At 45.2% G+C, this 22602-nt stretch overlaps 1 protein-coding gene and 1 non-coding gene across 8 annotated transcripts in view; both read left to right on the top strand.

Annotated features, from left to right (window-relative positions):
- nhsl2 (NHS-like 2) overlaps positions 1-22602 on the top strand; it is a 63866-nt gene that overhangs the window by 20519 nt on the left and 20745 nt on the right. For 2 of the 7 annotated variants that reach the window (XR_003749581.1, XR_003749579.1), the window contains exon 1: positions 12111-12252. The exons of 4 other annotated variants lie outside the window; for them this stretch is intronic. The gene's annotated coding sequence lies outside the window, so the exon portion shown is untranslated. Of the gene's footprint in view, positions 1-12110; positions 12253-15738; positions 15870-22602 lie in introns of those variants that run through there. One more of the 7 variants, XR_003749586.1, reaches the window with a different exon arrangement.
- LOC114803019 (5S ribosomal RNA) lies at positions 2659-2777 on the top strand. The gene has a single exon (XR_003751859.1). It is a non-coding gene; the product is annotated as a 5S ribosomal RNA (ribosomal RNA).

Raw genomic sequence — 22602 nt, 5'->3', positions numbered from 1 at the left:
TACCAAGCACGATTCGATTCCAGATTACAGAGCATCGAACTAGAGATTTTTTCTCGGGGATGTTGCTATCTGCATCCTGTCAGGGTGGGATGTTGAATTGGCCAAGATGAGCGCTCATGCTCAGAAATTACTGGGACCCTCTGAACCGGGTGAGTGGGTTTAGAAAGGGTGGGTGGATGGAAGATGAAAAAACTTAAAAAAAAAAAGAAAGTGCAATTCTTTAGTGTCCCCTGGGGGGCAGTAAAGTGCCATTTTCTCCATTAACTGGTTTGCTGAAGCTGCTTGTTGTCTGGTTCCCTTTCCTCGCATGTGTGTCTTCTTATCCGTCACCCTACACCTCTTTGATAAATATCAGAGGACGAGCTTTCTGCAAACTATTTACACAGAGTTGCATATGAGCGTGTGTGTCTTGCCTCATTAGGAGGTGGCTCAGAAACAGAGTCTGCAGAGTCCCTCTCCCCTGTTAAAGCGCCCCTATTATGAGAATTTCGCTTTGTGAGATTATTTACCCAGAACCAGAAGACCACAAAGTCACATGTTCAAACCCCACTTACTACCATTGTGTACCTGAGCAAGACACTTAACCCTGAGTGTCTCCAGGGGGGGACTGTCCCTGTAACTACCGATCGTGAGTCGCTCTGGATAAGGGCGTCTGGTAAATGCCATAAACGTAATGCTGTGTATGCCTGTGTGTTTGAGGGACCGAGGCGACGGGTTTTTTAGGAGGTGTGTGCATGTGTGTCCTGTCTAAATCTAGTCACTGTGTTTCTAAGTGGTATCTTGACTGGACAGACTGCTGCACTTGTAAATCAGTGTGTGTGTGTGTGTGTGTGTGTTTGTGTGCGTGTGCGTTCCTGTAAAACGTGTGGTTCCTCCTGTCATAAGCATGAAAATACTTACTCTGAGTTGTACACACCCCTCCCACACTGTGAACGAGGAAAAAAGTGTGTTCAGTGGCCAGTCTTCTCATCACTTGCTGCCTGCTGATAGGCTCAAAGTAGCATTTCACTTTATGTCGTTTTACATACTGCCAATATTTTCAAGCATTCCTTGAAGTAAACCAGCTGAATAAAGTCACGTGTTCAGAGTGAATAAAATAGATGTTTTCATAGTTGGGGTCCTAGTGAACCGGAATCTTCATCGATGGTAACTTAAGCACGTTGTAAGTCGCTCTGGATAAGGGCGTAAATGTAAATGTAAATGTAAATGAGCATCAACTGACTACTGATGGACTGATGTTGCTTAGCAACAGCAGATCATTGATGGAACAAGCTGCCTTCACTTCAGTTAAACTTTCCCTAATGCTGTGCCACAACAGTTACATGCAACAGTTAATATGATTGATTTAATACAATCATATTGTGCTGAATATTGTGACTGTAAAGGACCATAATTGTCCTTTTATGGGTTTGACATTTTTCTTGATTTAAATATTAATATTATTATTGTATGAATTTATATTTTTCTATAATGTGGGTCGTTCATGTATTTGTGATTGAGTGGTGTGTGTCCATGTGGTCTTGTGTTTTGTCCTGTGGGTGGCGCTGTGGATTGATTAATGTGGCCAGCAGGTGTTGATGGTTAAGGGGGCTGTGCCATGTTCTGTTGTTCGCTGGATTTAGTTTGTTGCCCAGTTTGAGCTGCAAGTGTATTGGTGAGCGCAGCGAGGTATGTTTATTTTCATAATGTGTATTTATAATTCTTATTAATGTGTAAAATGTATAGTTATGTGTATGTTTCTTGTTTTCTAATGTAGTTTTCACAGTGCTGTAAAGCAACAAAGACTGGATGAGTTTTCAAGAACTTTGAATAAAGCAAAAAGAAACTAAGCATCGGTCGAGACTCACTTTAGGATCCAAGGGTTGCTACAGTGACTAATGCCACACTGTACCATTCAACACTGGAAGTGGTGGGTGGCTTCGACCTTTAGTACCGAGGCAGCCAAGAGTCAGCACCAAATAGAACTTCTCTTAGAATCAGAGTAGTTACAGGAACAGTCCCCCTGGACACACTGGGTTAAGTGTCTTGCTCAGGGACATATCTGGAATTAACTTTGTGGTTTTCTGGTCATAGACGGGTGTTATTAACACCCGTTAATAACATTTTATTAATACAGTAATGTAACAGAATAAACACAGAGGGTTTTTTTAAACGCTTCTACCTGCACACAGAGAGACGAGGTGTGTGGTGTGTGTAGAGCCGACATCACTGCTCTGCATCCCATTCACAGCTGTCTGGGGTTGCTTTCTATGCGTTCTTCTATGCGTTATATATGAGTACTGTTTGGGAGTACTGTTTCCTGTTGTGGTAAGTGGAGGTGGTTTTTCCGGTGTCACCGGTTGGAGAATGTGAGGATCACACACACACACTCACAGTTGCAGATAAGTCTGTTCTTGCTGTCAGAGTTCTGACTGGCACAACTACCATGCCCTCAGTGGGCGCGGTTGAACAAGAGGACAGCCACCCAGAAGGTCAAAGGTTGACATCCCCTATAAACATCCAGCGGCCATCTTGGTTGTCACAAACTCATTTGACCCCAATGAACCTGAACTCTCGCTCATCCACTGACCACGATTCTCTGACAGGCCCGTTCTCCGCCCCGATTACGACCCACCTTTCCACTACTCACCATCCATGGTAAAGCATCCACCCCCACCTCCTTACGGCCATACCAGCCCAAGAACGCCCGGTCTCATCTGATCTCGGAAGCTAAGAAGGCTTGGGCCTGGTTAGTACTTGGATGGGAGACCTCCTGGGAATACCAGGTGCTGTAAGCTTTAACTGTTGGGGCAGTGGTGGCCTAGCGGTTAAGGAAGCGGCCCCGTTATCGGAGGGTTGCCGGTTCGAATCCCGATCCGCCAAGGTGCCACTGAGGTGCCACTGAGCAAAGCACCGTCCCCACACACTGCTCCCCGGGCGCCTGTCATGGCTGCCCACTGCTCACTCAGGGTGATGGGTTAAATGCAGAGGACAAATTTCACTGTGTGCATTGTGTGCTGTACTCCTGTGTATCACATGTGACAATCACTTCACTTTACTTTTATTACCTCCGCTGTGCATTCACTGCTCCTACCCTCCTCCGCTCGCTCACCTCTGGCCACCGCGCAACAGTTCAAGCGTTCTCGCACCTGTTCTGCCTGCTCTTCAGCTTCCTCTATAAAGACTGCATCCAGTTCAGGAACGTCTGTGAGTGTGCCTTCAGACCACTCCCATGGCCATTTCTTACACTTTGTTCACATTCCTCACTTCTTCTCGCTACCTCTCTTCCTTAGACAGTGCAGTAATTTTTTCCCATAATGCCATGCCTTTGTTCTCCTGCACTCTCAGAGTTGTCAGCTCCTGGTACGGCTCATTAATTAGTAGCGGTCCCCATCCAAATGTAAAGCTCCCATTCCAGCAAAACCTAGACTGAAAACACCAGTGTGCACTGCAAAAGAAAAGTTGGGAAAACGTAAAAATTTAAGGCAACCTTGTGCGAAGTGCTTACGCCTTGATTTCAGTCACAGCATTGCTTTATCTTCACAATCAAATGGTAAGTATGATTTGGCTGGAATTTTTAATGATAAGTAGAAAAGCAGTGTCACGTCCACCAACTGGGCCGCCAGGGGGCGCAGGGGCACCTCTGGGCCCCGTCGGACCAGAGGGACGCCACGCCCAAGACGGTATGAAAGGACGGACATATGAACAGACAGGTGCAAACTCATTCGTTGAAATCTCCTCACGTTTGCTGTAAGCCGTATTCTGACTAACCAAGATTTCGGCCCGCCACGGAGACCCAGCCTTCCACTACCACTATGCTGAGGCAAGCACCACGTCTCCTCTCTCCACTCCCAGTTCAAGGGCCATCGCCCCCGGGCCCCGAATTTCAGCCGCAAGTGTGTCCCATGCCCAAAGGAACACACACTAACCAACTAAACCGGAGCCTTAAAAAAAATGCTCAGTCAAAAAGAAAAGCTGAACCTGGTTTTCGTTCTTGGGTTATAATAGTTCACAGTTCTCATTCCAATCTTTAATTTTTCTGCCTTAAACTTTTTTTTTTTACAGAATGCATGTTGTTAGACTCACTGAAGGCTTTGTTAAATATATGTAATGGGTCTTCACATGCTAGATTTTGCCTCCTTCCTGACTCCTCCATTTCCCTCCAGTCTCTACATTCTTCATTTTTGGACCACATCTGCCCCCAGACCAAGCATGAATATACTTTGTTGGTGTTTTAATTCAAGCATTATTACTCCACTACCCAGAGTATCCAAGCATAGTTTCGGGGGTGGGGTAATGTTGATCAACCGGCTAGACCAGCAGGTGTGTGGTCTTGACCAGTACTGACCACCAGTAGAAGACCAGCAGGAGGCCCTGGGGTCCACAGAAAGTGGATGAACATGGGCGGGGTTTGCATTTTCACAGCTTTAAAACATCTGATTCATATCATGAATATTTTGATGGTAAGATACAGAGCTGGAAAACACGAAAATGAGCCTGAACTTGGGAAAGTTGTCCATCTGAGTGTGGGCCAGCGTGTTAACGCAGACAGACTATGGTAAAAAAAAAATGGCTTCATTGTGCTGCACTCAAAGCCAAGTTGAGTTACAGGTCATGCGTGCTTGTACTCAGAGCCCACAGAACCAGGTTTTAAAGAGAGAGAGAGGGGAGCGAGGGAGGCTGTATGAAAAACAGCCCATTTGGCTTTAACCTCTTGCCCGGGTTTAATCCTCTCAGACAGAGCAGAGGAGTCGGTTCACAGAGGAGCATCAACTCAGTGGCTCCATTCACCCCCCCCCCCCCCCCCCCCTTTCCCTGTTTCAGCCCGGGCTCATGTTTCTCTCCTCTTTTTTTTTCTCCCCCTGCCCGCCGAGAAATGGATAGGCTGAGCGATGGACCAGGTGCAGGAGGGACTTTCACAGCGTTGCACGGCCCCGGGCTCGCACACAGCCCCTCTGTGTCGGGTCCACGCTGCCCACCCACTGCGGGTCCCGCCGAGCTGTCACCTTTCTCACTGGGACTTGGTCATTTCTCCACCCCTCCATCCACTTCTGTCTTTCTCATAGTCATTTTTACCGGCTGAGTTCATGTCCCTCTGTCTACTCATAATGATTCTGTCCAAAGTACCATTTGTTAAGAAAGTTGTGAGAAAATTGCCTCATTGACACGCTAAGCAGTGGGGAAAATGAACTGATATCTGGAATTAACATTTTTCAAAGTGAAATCAGTGTAATGTTCAGTTCAGTATTTCACTGCACACCATACCGTGTATGACTGTGTATGACAAATAAAATTTGAATTTGAGTTATGCAACCTCACTGATGCACTTCATTTCTTTGTTTTCCTGATACATTGTTATACTCTCAATACAATATTCAGCTGTACTTTAAGGTCCTATTTGCATAATATTTCATTAGAATGTCACCTGGCTGAGAGAAAATGTCACAATGCTGACAAGACAGTCCTGTGTATCACTAAACAAAATGTCTTCCTGACTTTTTTTTATTAATATTTCTCCTGCAATCTACAGTCATACTGCTTTCGTTTTGTATTTTGTCGACTTCATATATCTGCAGCGGGTGTGGGAGGATTAAAACCGGACCACAGAGCCTCTTTTTTTTTTCAGACCATGGCCGGGTGCGTATGCATTGTTCAGCTGGTGAAGAGATGGTTGCAGGATGTTTGACGCGGAGAAGGTGACCCGCTGCGCACTGCGTTCATGTGGATGCTGCTCTAAAAAAATGTTAGACTCTTCACGGAGATGATTGTGTTCCCTGAAGGGGAAATCTCATTTTCGTTACACTTGACCTCCACTGATCACATTCTGCTTGAACATATTTATCATTTGCTAAAAAAAAAAATAGCAAATCACATAGAATTTCACATCTTGAAGAATAACTTCAGAGTTCATGCAGCCTCCAAGTGTCAAGTTCAAGTTGTGGTGGCACAAGGAGAATGCTTTTAGGTGGTGGTTTTAATGTTAACACACACACACACACACACACAGAAGTTTGAGAAGATTGAGAGCCTCTTTCAGATTTGGTTGGCCAACCCACTAATCCCAAATCTCGATATTGTCAGGAAATGGCTGCAGTGGATGGATGGAGGGAAGCACAGAGGGATAGAGAGAGAGAGATAAAGAGATAAATGGAAAGCGGGGGGTATGAAGAGCAGCTGCTCCCCTCCTCCAATCCCGTTCCCACTATAAAGAGCATTCAGTTGTGGTTGGAAAGCCAGAAAGTCCAAAAAAACATGAAAACGGGGAGTGGTCACCCCCTCCTGCTCCCGTACCTCCATTTCCTCCCTCCCTCACTCCATTGCCCCTCGAAATCTACCTCCTCTTCTCCGTAACCCCATTCCCTCCATTCCTGCAGAGACAGCGTGCTGCCCCCTTCGCCCTCCTCTTTTCTTCCTCGACTTGCTGGTCTGCCCTGGCGAGAAGGTAAGCATGAGCAGGTACAGCAGCCTGAGTTAGATGCGTTCGATCCTGCGGCCACCTTGTCGTAGCGGGTGTAGAAAACCGTAAAACAGAGGCGAGGTGTTCCTGGAACCAGCGTGGGCCTTCTAAAAACTCTCACTTTCTCTCTGTCTCAGTCTGTCACACTTTTGTCTTTTACAATAATTCTCTTTTTAACTCCTGGAGTCTGTACTGCTTGTACTAAAGTTTACCGAAGATATTAAGGCGTAAAGGCGCTGAAGCAGAAGCCGTAGACTAAATAAAAAAAAAAAAACACTTTCAGTGCTTAATACTACTGGACTGGATGGCCTTTGCTTCTGTGGAATCCTCGGGGAGATTGTTTTGCGTCCACGCCACCGCCGGGCCGCTTTGGCATGCTTTGATTTGAAAGGATTTTCCCTGAACGTAAAAAAGAAGAGCTTTGGCAGCAGAGACGGTGTGAGGGTAAAAAGAGAGAGAGAGAGATGTTCTGCTCACACTGTGGTGGTGTCGTCTACCACTGAAGGTGTAGTAGATCAGATTAGATTCGATTTACAGCAGAAGTGGACGTCAGAGCAGCGTAGAGACAAAAACGATTCATTCATCCCATTGTCTGTTTGTTTAATGGTTTTGGGTCATTCAGAAATTTCCTCAAAAATGACAAAAACCAATCCAGAGATTCTTCATGTTGTGCATGACTGGAAATGGTGGTTAATGAATGGAACATGAATGTTGGAACATGAATGTTGTACATGACTCTGGAAATGGTGGTTAATGAATGGAACACGTAATGAATGGAACTGCATGAATGAGGCAACAATTAGTCTTTATTTTCAATGGAATGCTGTGTTCACTTATGCAAATGAATTGATTATTAGAAGAAAAATAATTTTTCACTGAGTATAGAATCCATAAATCTGGTCAGCTTCAGACTAGCTGAGTATCTGGAGCAATGTATGTTTGCCTACCCATCTGATCTGTTGCAATGTCTTGCATCGCATCTCCACCACAATCATACATAAAAGCCAAGGAACATAATTTGGACAAATTTGGTGTTCGGTCTTGTAGATACAGTATCTCTCAAATATTGGGACAACAAACTCCTTGGGACAACACTGAAGATATGACACTTTTGATACAAAGTAGTGCAGCTTGTATTACAGTGTTAATGTGCTGTACCCTCAAAATAACCAAACACACAGCCATTAATGTCTAAACCGCTAGCAACAGAAGTGAGTACACCCCTAAGTGAAAACGTCCAAATTGTGACACTTCCCATCCCATCACACAATTTGGCTCTGAGTGTGAGAAAGCTCAGGTTTGTGAGTGATAGAGGCATACCAATCCGATGAGGGATTCTCCAGGGGTTTTGGTTACAGCTGCCGTTATCTCCATGGTGACAGCTGTGCCTTCCTCGCCCCCGAACAACACTTTCGACTTGTGGAGCTTTATCCGATTGTCTACGCAGAATCCATAGTGCTGTAATTGCAGCAGTAAATTAAAAGCTGAAATGCTGCCCTGTCTACGAGAAGCCCTCCCACCATCATAGTGCAATTAAAAGTCTTCAAACTTCATTCTGCTGTACTTTGTTTCCCACAATGTGTGAAATCTCGCTTCCCGCTTTAATCTGTCTCTTTTGCAGTCTCTTGCTTAGTGCTTTGTTTAATACAGTACATGGTTTCAGGTCTTTAGAAACATAGTTTTTTCATTGTATCACAAGACACCCGTATGCATCCGCCATGATGGGTGTGGGTCCACAATCCACATGGGCAAAAATGCACAGAGGCCTTTCTCAATCGGAGAGATTTTTTTACAAGTGTGCATGCTCTGAATGGTCTGGATTGAGCATCATACCCATTCAAACTAAAATACACCGTGTACTATGTCATTCTTCAGTGTTGTGTTCACACACAAGAGTTTTCATTTACGGCAGAACGACAAGATAATAACGCGTTTTTGCTTCTAAGAAACGTTTAACCAGAGCCTGGGAGAATTCATACCTCACGTCCTGACTTCTGAAGGCCACGACCCTTCCAGGAATTAAACTAGGGAGTCAGATTGACATTACAGAGCGGTGGTGACTTTACAATTGGCCAATTATAAAAGGGTGTCATCTTCATTACTGACTGACTGAAAGCACGGCCCCCCTCACGGGTGTTACATAGGGTGCTTCCTGTTTCCCTGCCCTAGATCCCAACATAGGTCCACCCATGAGGTTACCGCGTTTTACAATGCCCCTAATCCAAATCTGCACCGTTCAGGAGATTTGCCAGCCAGGGAAAGACGAGTGCGCGTAAAAGGGTAAAAATACAAAAAATGCACCCTGCACGGGAGAAATAAAAAAATAATCGATTGAATATCCTCGGCGGGATTAAGGAGTAAGAATCGCTTTAAAGACGCGCCGCGGAGGAGGAGGGGCGCACCCGTAATCCACTCTCATGCAGAGAGGGCGGTAATCTGACCAAACCCCCCACCCACCACAGCCCCTTTGGCGCAGAAATGCTGGGGCGGGATTATTAAACTGCTGCTAATTACCACATAATCCCAATCCGGGGCCAGATGTCCACTTTTGGCAGAGAGATATTTTTGTCAGGCTGATAGAATAATGCTGCTCCGGCGAAACCGTCAAACTGGGACCGCACATCGCGAACCACCGGATTTAAGGTATTTCATTTTTTTTTTTTGCAGTTTTTAGGGGTACCTGGCAGGCTGCTTTCCATTTTTTCCAGAGTTGGAAGGCATTCTGGTGGCTTGGGGGTGTGTCCTGGCTTACACCTCTCCGCTGTGGTGACACTAACTCTGACGGATGGAGCGCGAGGCTGACAGCCTGTTGGCAGACGCCAGCGAGGTCTGTTCCAGCAGGCTGATAAAAGCTCAGGTGAAAGGGCTGATGCGATTCTGGTCTCTTAATGTTTGTCATTTCATAAAACAGCCAAATGATGGCTTCTGATTTGCTAATGAAACAAAGGCTGGATTTCCCAAATGAATGGATATGGGCTGGATTTTCTATAGGAACAGTATGCGTCCTCTGCTTTTAACCCATCACCCTAGGTGGGCAGTGGGCAGCCATGAAAGGCGCCTGGAGAGCGGTGTGTGGGATGGTACTTTCAAGATTTGAACCGGCAACCTTCCGATTACAGGTCCGCTTCCTTACCCTCTAGGCCGCCACTGCCCTGTGACTTCACATGGTCAGATGTACTGCAGCATCCATATTTCACATTCATCCTACATTTTTCCATTCATTACAGTCATAACGGGACCACGTCCTATCAGTGCTTTAATTTAATGTGTTCTGCTAAAAAACTTTACAGATGAATGGCTATATCTGTCTCTATAATGTGATGGTAGCTCTGTCGCCATCATTGAAACCTCAGGCTCATTGTTTGCAAGAAGGCGTAGGCCACGCTCCGAGTGCAAGACCTTTGAGAAGATTCAGCAGGCTTAGGAGAGCAGAATGAAGCTTTCTTATCCCGGCACTGAGCACAGTCTGAAGCGGCATTATCTGGATGCCACCTCTCTCCGGATGATGCTGCCGCGTTTCTGGCAGTGGGAAATTAAAGAGCTTCACAAGAGATTTTACAAAATGAGATGTTGATCTTGTGTTCATACAAATGTCACTTTCATACTCGGTTTTTACCTCAATCATTATTTTGCTTCAGTACCAATATATGCAATAATCTTAAAATGAATTAATACTGTATATGCATTTTTTTTTATATCAGCACTACTCAGTAATGTGTTAATTAGTTATTAACTACATTATTAGGTAGTTTGTGTTGGTCAGTGCAAAAAAAAAATATATATATATATATATATAACATTTAAATCTAAGACTTGGCAATTGTTCTGCGGAGTACACATGGAGCAATTCATACCATATGAAACGTTTGAGGACAGACAGACAGATGGACAGACACTTGTTCATCTTTCACGACTGCTGACTACTCATGTCTGATGTACTCTTGTTTTCCGTACACCATGTGTATATTCATCTGCGTCCAGAGAGACAAAATGGCCACTTTGTTTCACAGATATGTGAGACGTGTCTTTAGATGGAGCTTTTTATGTGTGTACTGGGTCCTTTTGCCGTTTGTTGCCGTGACAGCTGGCCTGTCTCTGCTGGTCCGGGCCCGGCGGCGATTTGCTGCAGAGTTAAGTAACACTCCTTCCTCTGTACGACGCTGCTGACCTCCAGCACATCTGTCCCGGTTGTTCTTAAACACCAGTGCGGCCACCGAACTGGTTGTCCTGACCTGTAAAAGGTGTATGATCGAGTATATCGAGTATCGAGTACAAAGCCGCTGATGATGTTGATGAGTAGGTGGAGGTCTCACTGATTTATTCAGCTCATTTCTTACTGGATCAATAGGTGTCATGTGTGTGGAACCCATTAAACCCCCTTCATGTCCTTTAACACACATACAAACATATATACACAAGACAAAGTACTGGTTTGCCCCAGGTTTTGTGTTTGGGTTGGTGTGTGTGACCTTAGCTTGTCCTTGCAAGTGTGTGTAATAGTTCTGCTTGAATATTATAATTATTATTTATTTTTTGTGTATGTCTCCTTTTTCTCTCCCTCAAGCATGGGTTGTGGGTTAGAAGATTCAAGTGATATTTTATATCTGTAGATAAGCTGGTCTGTATGTCGTGTGTGTGTGTGTGTTTTTTGTGTATCCACTGCCTGTACTTACATGCATTATTAATATGTGTTTAATGGTTTGATTATTTGTGTGTGAATACCTAAATCCATGCATATGTGACAGACTCTCTCTCTCTCTCTCTCTCTCTCTCTCTCTCTCTCTATGTATGTAGATGGTGATTTTAGGTCATGTGATGTTTACCAGACAGATGTAGTGATGAATTGATAATGGAAGTGTGTGCAGTGGCTGGGAATGTTAAAGCTACGGTCTGCAGTGGAGGGAGGGACCTGCCCTCTCCTCTGCAGTGTGTGTGTGTGTGTGTGCGTATGTGTGTGTGTGTGTGTGGGTTATCTGTAGACTGCCAGAGGCTCAAACCGCACAACTCAGACCTGTAACAGGCTTTCGTGATCATGCCTCCTCATGCTTCAGTTTTTCATTTTCCCTCTGTCTTCTGGCGATGGAGGGACGACGCTGTCCTGACGGGACCTGCTTTGCTGTATCTCTTTTTCTCCACTCCCTCCTTTCCCCTCTCTGTATTCTACCCCTATCCTCCCCATCCTGTGATTCTCATTTCACATTCTGCCTCTCTCTTCCTGTCTCTCTCTATCTCTCTCTCTCTCCAGCTGCAGTAGCTCCTCCTCTCCCTCCGGATCATTCTATAACGATAAACCCCTCCGTATCCCCTTCTCTAACCCGCTCTCTTCTTCCGTTCTGCACCCCTAGCCCCCCACCCTCTTTCTTTCTCTCTCTCTCTTGCTTTATCTATACGTTTTTTCCCTCTGCAGTTCTCAATGAAATGAACACAGTCTGTGAGTGGCTGGTTTGAAAAAGCATGCCAACCCCCCAAACACACACACACACACACACACACACACACGTGTCTTCATATGTGCAAACACACACGGAAGGGTCGCAAGTTGGGATTCGTCCAACGTGCACGCACACACATGCACAAACACACACACACACATAGACGGATGCTCGCACTTGCACTTGCACATGCACACGCGCAGCCGGCACTCGCTCGCTCTCTCTCACTCTCCCTCGCACACGCGCTCACACCCGCACCACTCAGTCATTGTGCGAGCTGGGGGCAGCTCTGGGATGAGGTGATGTTTTGGGACAAGAAACACGGAGTCATGGGCAATACCCAGCGGCAGGCTAAAGGGCGACATAAAGCCAAGGGGGCAACAGGTAATATGCTGTCTCTCTCTCTCTCTCTCTCTCTCTCACACGCACACACACACACACCTGCACTTGCAATGTTACACACATACATGTGGCTTTTCTCATTCACACACTCGGCCGGCTTCATGTGAACCATTTCCATTCATATTTCTCTGAGCAGTGGTGGCTCTTTGCTGATGTGTGTGAGTGTGTGCGAGTGTGTAGGCAGTTGTGCTTACTCAGTGTTTGTATGCCCCACTGTCCTGCTGGATACTGATACTGAGTGACAGTGTGTATGTGGACTGTAATTGCTTGTCACCCACTCGCTCCATGAGCCACAAACCAAAAAGGGGGGACGGATGACAAGACCCCATAAATCTGCACTCTCAGATGCAGAGTCAATGGAAGGGAGAGGAGGAGGAAGGTGGAACAGCAGAATGAGCAGATAAAGAGAGGAAGAGGGGAGAAAGACAGGAGGATGATGCCATGGGTGCCGGGTGGATGGGGGTGTTGGTCTTCCTCATCTGTATAGGTTGGTCTTCCTCATCTTGGGGCTTGTTGTGCCAGCTAGGTGTGTATGAACAAAGAAACACATTCACACACACACACACATTTCTTTTTCTCTTTGTGGGGACCTAGGGTACGAACTATGCAATAACTGGAGAATGAATGTCTAACAACGTCCATGTACCTAAGCGTCAATCCAACACTGCCCTAGACCTCCAGGAAAATCAAAATGAAATCTTTACATTTTTTTCATTTCTCCTTTTCGGTCCCCACAAAGGTATGAACACATAGTCACTTTTTTTCACGGGGGGGAGGTCACCTCCTGTGGACGTCAGGATATTCATCTTAATGGGATTCTCAGGTTCATGTATCTGTCTCGCTCGTCTGGTTGATGCCTGTCACTGCATCTGAAGCAGTGTGTGTGTCGGAGGCATGTCACTTTCTCTGTCACTGCTTGTGTATACTTACACTGCCTTGTCCCCAGACAATATCCTGCGAATGCAAGTGTCGGTACCATGGAGCTGATGTGGCTTTCTCTCCATCCATCCATCAATTTTGTGACTATTGCTGCAGTTTGTGGTGTTTTTCATTTGATTGCATTGGACGTGCAGTTGTGGAGAATGCAATCTGTGCCCTGGATCTGCTCTGCTCATCGGGCATTAGCCTGAAGGGCTGTATTTTGTATCCGAGTATATGACAGGAGATCGGATTGGAGCACATTAGCACGTGTTCTGCCGCGAAGTGTAATGTGTATTACACGGTGTTAAGCGTGTAATCCGTGTGTATGCAGGGTTTACGGACGCGGTGCACTGTGATCATTGATCATTAGACTGGATTTGCCGTTGGCATGGCACCCCCTTGCCGTAGAGTGCGTGGCTCTGTGCGCCCGACATGTTTTCATTCATGCTTTCACTAACCAATGACGTCACCCCCCTCAGAAATGGGCTGGGCCCCTGCATTGAGAGAGAGAGAGAGCGAGAGAGAGTAAAGAAAGAGGAAGAGGAGACAGTGAGATAAGAGAGCGGGATGAAGAGGAACGGAAGGGAGGGACGCGAATGACAGCATGCGACTGGGCAGCTGTTGTCATGGCAACGGACAGGTGGTGAAGTCACTCAGTCGAGCGTCTGTCTGAGTTGCGGCTGCACTTTTTTTGTTTCTGAGGACTGTGAGCCATTTGACCCCCACCTTGTCTCACTCATCTGGTCCGTCGTTTTCTGATATGAAATGTGCGGATGTGTGTTGACGTGTTCATTCAACAGATCAGCAGACTGCCCCCTGGGGTTTAATCTGTAATAACAGTTTGCAGCAAAGGGGATCTGCTCACCCTTTTAGCAATACAGGACCAACACTGTAGACAGCGCTGCTTTATCATTCAGTAAATACATTAACAATACACGGAGCTGCACCCAACCACAGGTAACAGTCGTGTGGACGTCTGAACTGCTCTGAGCACATTTACATTTACAGCATTTATCAGATGCCCTTATCCAGAGCGACTTGCAATCAGTAGTTACAGGGACAGTCCCCCCCTGGAGACACTCAGGGTTAAGTGTCGTGCTCAGGGACACAATGGTAGTAAGTGGGATTGGAACCCGGGTCTTCTGGTTCATACACGGCTGGGGTCAGTGTGTTACCCACTAGGCTACTACCACCCTGTACTGTGTAAAGAATAATTTCAGTAAATTATTACACGGTGATAGATTCTAGATTCTAGTTTATTGATTGCAGATAATCATTTGTGATGTCCACACCAGGCCACACGCTGGAACGTCTGTGAACTATTGACCCCTTGTGTATGGTCCTCACTGATTACCATGACTGTGGTCAGTTGTGTTGTCATCCAACACACAGGTTGTGTATTGTTTGTTGCGTGAGTGTTTCTGTGAGTGCGTCTTTGTTTTTTCCTGTGAACCTCTTACACTCACAGTAATAACATGTGAGGAGAAAACATGTATGTGTGTGTGTGTGTGTGTGTGTGTATGGGAATCGTAGGGACCTTGGTGCTTCAGCTCAGCAGTATGCTTTACAAGGTCCATTACACACACCAGACGTGACGGGTGAACGGGTTGCCCCGTTTTATGTAAACAGCATGTCATTTTAATCTCATTGCTTGTTTTATATGAACGCAGATCAGCGATGTTACGTTATTTGCATCGGATAAAACCGGGGACGCCTGTTAGATATCTGCGCGCGTGCCAGTGATTATATGTGTGTTTAATGTGGCCCCTGCTGTGTTTTAATGGCCTGTGCGCAGGGTGTTGACTTCGGGTGAGTGAGGCACAGCCTGACCATCTGTGATAGTTTATAACAGGCGTGTGTGTGTGTGTGTATCTGTATATCTGGGATGATTAGGAATGACAGACGCCTGTCTTGTTCTGCATGCCCACTTCAGGGGAAATGTAGGTGAGCGTGTTTCTGGGTTTTAGCACGGCCCTGAAGCCTGTTTATACTGTAGATGAGATACAGTCGGCTTCGGCTGGGGTCAGTCCAAGGTTTGTGGGTTGGTGGGGGGAAAGGGGGGGCGGGTGCAGATCATACAGGAAGTTTTGTCGAACCGCTCTTTGATCATTACTCTCCTGCGGTGCTAAAATGCCGCGCGTGTCTGGATTATTGGGGTCTCTGCAGCGTTAGAACGCACACGTTGGAGTATGCACTCGCTGGTGCTGGGCATGTAGTGAACGAAGCATTTCGGGTTGTGTGGCTGGTAGCCTGGTAGGAGTTTCCAGACAGCCTATTGGCTGTCGGCGTGTCACCACGGAGACGGAGCAGGAAGGGGATTGTGAGCTGGGGAAGGAAAAAGCAGCGCTGGGCCGACAATGGGGGGGGGGGGGGGGGGGGGGGTTTGTGTAACAGGGTCCACCAATAACACCCGACGCGCATGCATCCTGTCTTTCGCCCGAACGCGACTGGAGACGCTGCAGGCTCGCTCGCTCGCTCGCTCTCTCTCGTTCTGCCCCCTCCGTCACTCGTCCTCCCACCTCCCTGCCCCCTGCTCTCGGCTGTCCAGTGTTGTGCAGCACCTCTGGACTCTCACTGCTCAGCTCCAGTTGTGCGTGTGCGTGTGCTTGTGTGTGTGTACATGCATGGCTGAGTGTGTGGGGACTTGGAGACGATGGAGATGTTGAGGAACCGAACAGGTAGGACAACAGCACCGTTTTTGGTGTGTGTGTGGGAGGGGGGGGGGGTCATAGCTCTTAGCTTCTGTGTTAAACTGAGAAGATGTGATTTACAAACTTGTTTAGTGAAGCAGGCTGTCGGATTGTAATAGACTTGCTTTTTTGACAGACTCTTTAATTAAAGTCACTAACTCTTGGGATCCAGGTTGATAATTAAATGAAAAACGGATGCAAACTCTTCGGGGACTTCAGTAATGGAAATTGGTCAGGATGAATAAATTCCCATTTATATGGTGCAGTTGTATATCTGTCGGCCATCTGGTGCCATGAACAGGAGTGTGTATAAATGTTTGGAATGTTTTACTCTAATTCTAACGGCAGACTGGCTGCATACACACAACGCTCAGATTTTCCCCTGTGGCTGGAACATAATCTGCCTTGTGTGTGTGTGTGTGTGTGTGTGTGTGTATGGATGGTCTTGCTATGCTTGTCTAACATTTTTCACCTTGACTGTTGGAATTCTGGCGCACCTGTGTGAAAGTGTGAAAGTGCCATGGGGTCACCAGAGGTCACAGAGACACTAAAACCACTGATATTATTTTTTTCAACTATACACACACACACACACACACACACACAAGAGCGCCAGGCTCCCCAGTTTCTCCTGGTTGTGTTTCGTTGCTGTTCAATTCCACGCTTCACTCACCACACAACAACGGTTTCTCTCTTTCTGTCTCTCTCTGAAAATGTAACTTACACATACACACATACACACACACACACACACACACACACACACACACTACACTGATCAGCCACAACATTAAGAGCAGGTGATGATTAGTCAGTGAATATGTTCAAGTTGGATTGTTGAAGGCAGAAATCTGAGTGACATTGTAGACTACAGGATCTCTAAAACTGCAGAACTTGCTTAGAACCTTGGAAATGTGGAAGGAAAGCTGGTGACAGCGGGTCCGTGGGCACCAAAAATCAGCTGAATGAATCGATCTTCGGAGTGGATGTGGGGTAAAAACAAGTCTGATCCATGATGGTTCCTCTTCCCAACTTGGGGACTTAGAGGCTCCTCTCCCACATGGTGGGGTCTGTGTAAAATAATACCAATGATGCAAATATTGTTACATTTAATTGCATAGAGCTTGTAGAACTGACTGTATTGTAAAGCAGCTCATAATCCCCAGCTCTCATATCCATAGTAATTCGTTTATTCTGCTGAACACGCATCCTAGTTGTACTAAATATTACAGCCAAGCTGAATAAGGTAAATGATTATTTCATTGTATATTGTATATTTGCATGCACAGTCACGGACACACACTCACCCATTATGACTCACTAGGCAATTGTGCATGTGAAATGAATAAGGGAGAAAAATTAAGCATGGTAAAATATTGATACAAACGAGCTTCTAAATGAAGCCTGTGAGTGTTGATGTCTGACCAGCTATGTCTGCCAGCTTCTGTGTGTGTGCGTGTGTAAAAATGAGACCGCACAAGAGTGAGACTGCAGGAGGAAAAAGGAGTGTTGGGGGCATTACGTTTAAGGTGTGCTGTTGTGTATTTGTGTGTGTGTGTGTGTGTGTGTGTGTGTGTGTGTGTGTGTGCACTAAATGCAGCAAACGCACTCTTGGCTGTTTCAAATCCGTAGACTCTGAGCCAACTGTAGACACAGTTGCTTGATGAATAAACGATTGAGATGCATGTGTGTATGTGAGAATGTCTGTGTCTGAGAGGCAGAGAGAGAGAGAGAGAGAGAGAGAGAGAGAGAGAGAGAGAGAGAGAGAGAGAGAGAGAGAGAGCCCTTTACTGCCAGACAAGCCTTTCAGTCATCTACAGACACGTACGCATGATAGGCCTTCTTTATGTCTGGTCTAAACACAGAAGGCTTTTTTTCTGACCTTTTCATGACTCTCCCTGCAACTGTATTGTGTTTGGCTGGTACTGTTTGTATGTGGCTGCAAGTCTCTGTCCTTCAGATTACATTGGTAGCAGCCTACTCTTTTTTTTAAATTCCCTGTCTGCTGTGCCGTTTTCTGTTGTAACTTCGGATGTTAGTTGAGACTGAAGACTGAAATAGAAGCAGATATACGAAACCTTAAAACCACCTTGAACACTCTGGCATGAGGGATTTCAGCGTTGTAATTATGTTATCGTTGCATTATTGGGCTTCTTTTCCTCAGGCTGGAACATGGACCCTGAGCAAGAGCGTAATGAATAGCTCCAAATTCCAGGCTATATTGGTGCGAAATATTCTGCCCTCTGCCAAAAAAATCTGAATATGAAAACAATGATCAGAAGCTCATCCAAAGCATAACTCAACCAGCAGAAGTCAACCTTACAAAAAATGTAAAATACTGTCTGGGATGGGAAGTCCTCAACTCCAAAGAAAACTGAAATATGGACACTGCATCTGTACAAGACACCAGAGGTGAAAAGTGAAAGTGAATCGATTGCCATTGTGAAACACGGTGGTGAGCACCTTGGTGAGCAGTGGGCAGCCATGACAGGCACCCGGGGAGCAGAGTGTGGGGACGGTGCTTTGCTCAATGGCACCTCAGTGGCATCCTGGCAGATTTGAACCTTCATTACCCGCTAGTGCCCCCGCTGGTTGGCTGCAGAACTTTAGAACATTAGGTCTGTGAAGATTCTCAGTCATCCAGGTGAATTTGTCTGAAAGTTGAGTCATGGCAACTGGACTTTCTTTCTTTAATGTAGAGACGTTTCATTCTGCATCCACAGAACTTTGTCAAACTGGCTTGTGACCACAAATTTATCCTCCAGGTAGTTTTCACCTCAATCCCGCTTGTTAAGTGAAACAAAGGCAGGGGGAGTGATGTGGGTAGATGTGACAGCCCCGCCCTGGCAGCTCCTCCTGCCCCCATTATGTGGGTCATTAAATGTGGCCAACCCGGTGGATGTATGAATTGGGCCTGATTTTTGGGGGGATGGACGAAAGGGCAGCATTATAGGTTGAAGATAAGTTGTGTCTGAGGCCTCCACCTCTCTTGAGTGAGGGTTTGTTGATTTGCACATGCAAAGGTTCCCTCACTCCGCTCTCAAACCACCTATCTTCTGTGTCCAACATTTGAACATTTTCGTCCAAAAATGAGTGTCCTTTGAACATTAACTTCACTCATTCCAATATGTTTTATTGTATTTCCCTACACCCAAGTTCTGTGGGTGTAGGGTTTGCATACTCTCCCTGCAACAGTCACATCATGTCTTCTTAAGTGTCTAGCCTCTGAATTGAGACACACCTTCTGGCAGAAGAATTCTGACATTTATATCTGAGCTGCATGCAGAAGCCCCCCCCCCCCCACTGCAAAGAGTTAGAGTGGCTGAGTTGATAAAGGACTTCCCAAACAGATCATTAACAGTATTACAGTTTGCTTCTTTCCAATGTTTTATTAAAGCTGAAAGTATTCTGGCATGACATGTCGAGCTCAGTGTTTCTTTACTGCTTCCCTTCCTTTGCACAAAATAATCCCCCGGTCCCCTTCACCTCCCACTAGCTGCTAAAATGGTTCATTGCCAAAAATGCTACATGACACTTAAAGCCTGTTGGACAAAGAATGAACTTGGCTGCTTTAATATTGTAACACAGTTACTAATTACCATACAAATGAGACGTCATTTCTGTTTTGCTGTTAATATATAATATCGCTGCACTGGTTTTTAAAAATGAGGAAAATGGAATTAAATTCTTGTGCATATTTGTTCTTGATGAGTGACCATTCTAAATTCTAAATACATGGAGAATTATTGGATTGTTGTGTTTTTAAGGTATATGTGTGTGTGTGTGTGTGTGTGTGTGTGTGTGTGTGTGTCTAGTGTATATGTCTGCTTTATTATGTATCCAGAAATCCCTTTAGTCACCCAGTAGTGTGACTCATTCATAACAGATAGAGTCTAAATGACTGATTCATTCAAAGGGCACATTTATTAGATGAGCTTTCATTCTTTCATGATTCAGGCCTCTAATTTTAGCAGTAATTGCACCAGAGGCAGTATTTCACACACGTGTACTCAAAACACAGAATCGTATATCGTAGTTTTTTTATTAGATTGACCTCTTAAGTGTGGCATTTTTTGTTGCATTTTAAGAATACAGAAATTATACATGTAATCACATCATGCATGCAAAGGTCCGCATTCTGTATGAATATTGACTTAGGGTTATCTATATATTTAGGGTTAGGGTCAAGGTTTGGAATTGAAAGACATCAAAACATTATGTAGTTTATTTATGATGCATTCTGTGTTCGCTATGTGGTTTAATATCTTATATATTTTGAAGTTTAGTATATGTTTGGACCGCAAAGTGCTCTGTCTGCTGAGCTAATGGAGGCATCATTGAGACAGCACTGGGCCCAAAAGCTGCTCTTATCAGTGACGGAGCTCCAGAATGTAGAGCCTGAGGGGTTATCTGCTGCCCCTTTTGCCCAGCCACAAGAGACTCATCCCCCCGATCAAATATTAACAGTAGTTCAGAGGATGACTTCAAAAGCCCCAGTGTCCATTAATGGTGTGTGTGGTGTGGCAGGAAGTGAATGAAGTGCTGTTTCCTGCCAGCCCTGCTGCTCAGACAATGAAGACTGGAAGTAATAATATGGAAAGGTCTTCATCCCTGTGTGTGTGTGTGTGTGTGTGTGTGTGTGTGTGTGTGTGTGTGTGTGTGTGTGTGTGTGTGCGCGCATGCCAGCTAGAAAGACAGACATTTGTTTTAAAAGACTTGTCTATATTTGGATATTAATAATGAATTATTAAGTAGTCCTGAGTGACCTGAAGTTAATTAGGTTATTTTGTGATGTAATGTAAGCAAAGTAGACTATCAAATGAACACATTATTGACATTATAAATGTAATTTTCAAAACAGAGCACATCAGCTGAGGCGAGTGTTAGCGATAGCACTAGCTGGCCATTTGACCATTTGAAACAATTGCATCAGGCAATGTAAATTGCTATCATGCTCCATTTTAAATGATGGGCAAAATAGATAAATGAGCTAAACAAAACAATAAATTACTAAAAATATTTATGATTTTCCTTCTCTATCACCAGTCTTTGCTTGCTTAGGTCATCATGGCTAATGCTAATGTTAGTTGAAGGATATCTAAGAATTTATAGAGCTTCTTTTATTAAAACTTTTATAAAAAAAATCAAAGTGAATTTTATTGCTTTCTCAGCTCTATACAAGTATACGGAGAGACAAAATTGAGGATTTGTCACGTCTCAGACTACCCCGGTGATCCCGGTTGACAGCTGTTGCCAGTTGACATGTCCGCGTTGGTTCTTGTATGTTGCTTGTACTCCGTCCTGTTTCTGTGTTCCCTCTTCTGTTCCTCATGTCATGCACTTTTGTACCGCGACAGGATTAGGTTGTGCAGTCACAGGTGATGTGTAACTTTACAGTATTCTCAGGCACTGTTTAATTACGCTTTCCCTTGTGAGAAATAAAATGAATCTGTATTTGTTTGAGGGCCTTGAATGCAGCCTAATTTCTCTCATGTGTTGGGGGAACGTTCTCAAGGATGATCTCAGAGCCACGCTTGCTCAGCGGAGCAGCAAATGCTGTGGTTTTTAATGGGCTAAGTGCTACCATGTGGGCCGTTTACTTTCCACACTACCTCCGTACTGGGCTGCCACCTCGACTGCCGCATTCCTCCGCTGTGTAAGTCTGGTGCACTGATAAGCCTTGAGAACGCTCAGTGTGACCGGCAGCTCTGGTACAGATGTTAGCCAGGTTCAGTCCTTCAGCCGCAGGATTGGCAGCCAAAGAAAGCCAGACGTCTGGCAGTGGGACAGTGTGACATGACATCATAATCAGGCCTTCCTGCTTGACCATTCTACAGCCACAAAAACATCGGCAGGCAGACGTTGACCCGGCAAATGCCAACATCAACAATAAGATCCGGCTATTTAGACCTGCGCCCAGCTTTTCACATGCTAAAGAGAATATTGACAAAATATAGATGCCTGGTGTATATTTTCACCTTAAAATCTCATCAATAGCTAACAAGGAACATTTTGCAGAACAAGCGTTTCATCTGTGGAACTCCTAAATATCAAAGCACTTCACAGGAGCATCAATGTCCATCAATTACCAAGACAAAGTCTGTGGGCAGGCTCTTCTGTTGAACCGTGTCTAGATTCATATTGTGGGATTGATGTTGACTAGATTCCCTTTGAGGCTGACATTGAAAACCATTGAACAATACAGAAAAACGTATCTTAGCATTTATATCCAACGGAAACATAAAAGCTGCATGAGGTAATGTTGAAAAAAACATATTTGAAGACACTGTACAGTTGGCTACATTTTACTTATTGGGTTACAGAATAACGTCAGATGGCAGTTTTATGAGACGTCGATCGGCCGTCCCTCATTTATTTTGCTGGCGTATCCGTGATTGATTTGGCGCCCATGCATCTGGCTTTTACATTTATCACAGCGATGCCTGTCCAAAAACTTTAAAGGCATTAAAATTCCACATTGAACATCTGTGAGGACTAGCGCGCACTTCCAGTGTATGTGTGGATCTGCGTGAAGCGAAGCCAACCCTGCTGTGTGCAGTGGTTTGAACTGTTCCTCAGTGAAGAGAAGCTTGCTTAATTCTGTTGTGTTTTTATGTGTACATGTGCCTCGGTTTGTTTTTCTTCCAACAGCATGTGTATCGGTGTAAATCTGTGTATACGTGCATTTTGAGTGTGTATGTGGAATCCAGCTGTGGGATTA

This window comes from Denticeps clupeoides, chromosome 1 (genome assembly GCF_900700375.1).
Source record: "Denticeps clupeoides chromosome 1, fDenClu1.1, whole genome shotgun sequence".
In the NCBI taxonomy this organism is placed as follows: domain Eukaryota; kingdom Metazoa; phylum Chordata; class Actinopteri; order Clupeiformes; family Denticipitidae; genus Denticeps; species Denticeps clupeoides.
The sequence above is the reverse complement of the archived record's forward strand: the minus strand, read 5'-3'. Positions and strand labels throughout refer to the sequence as shown.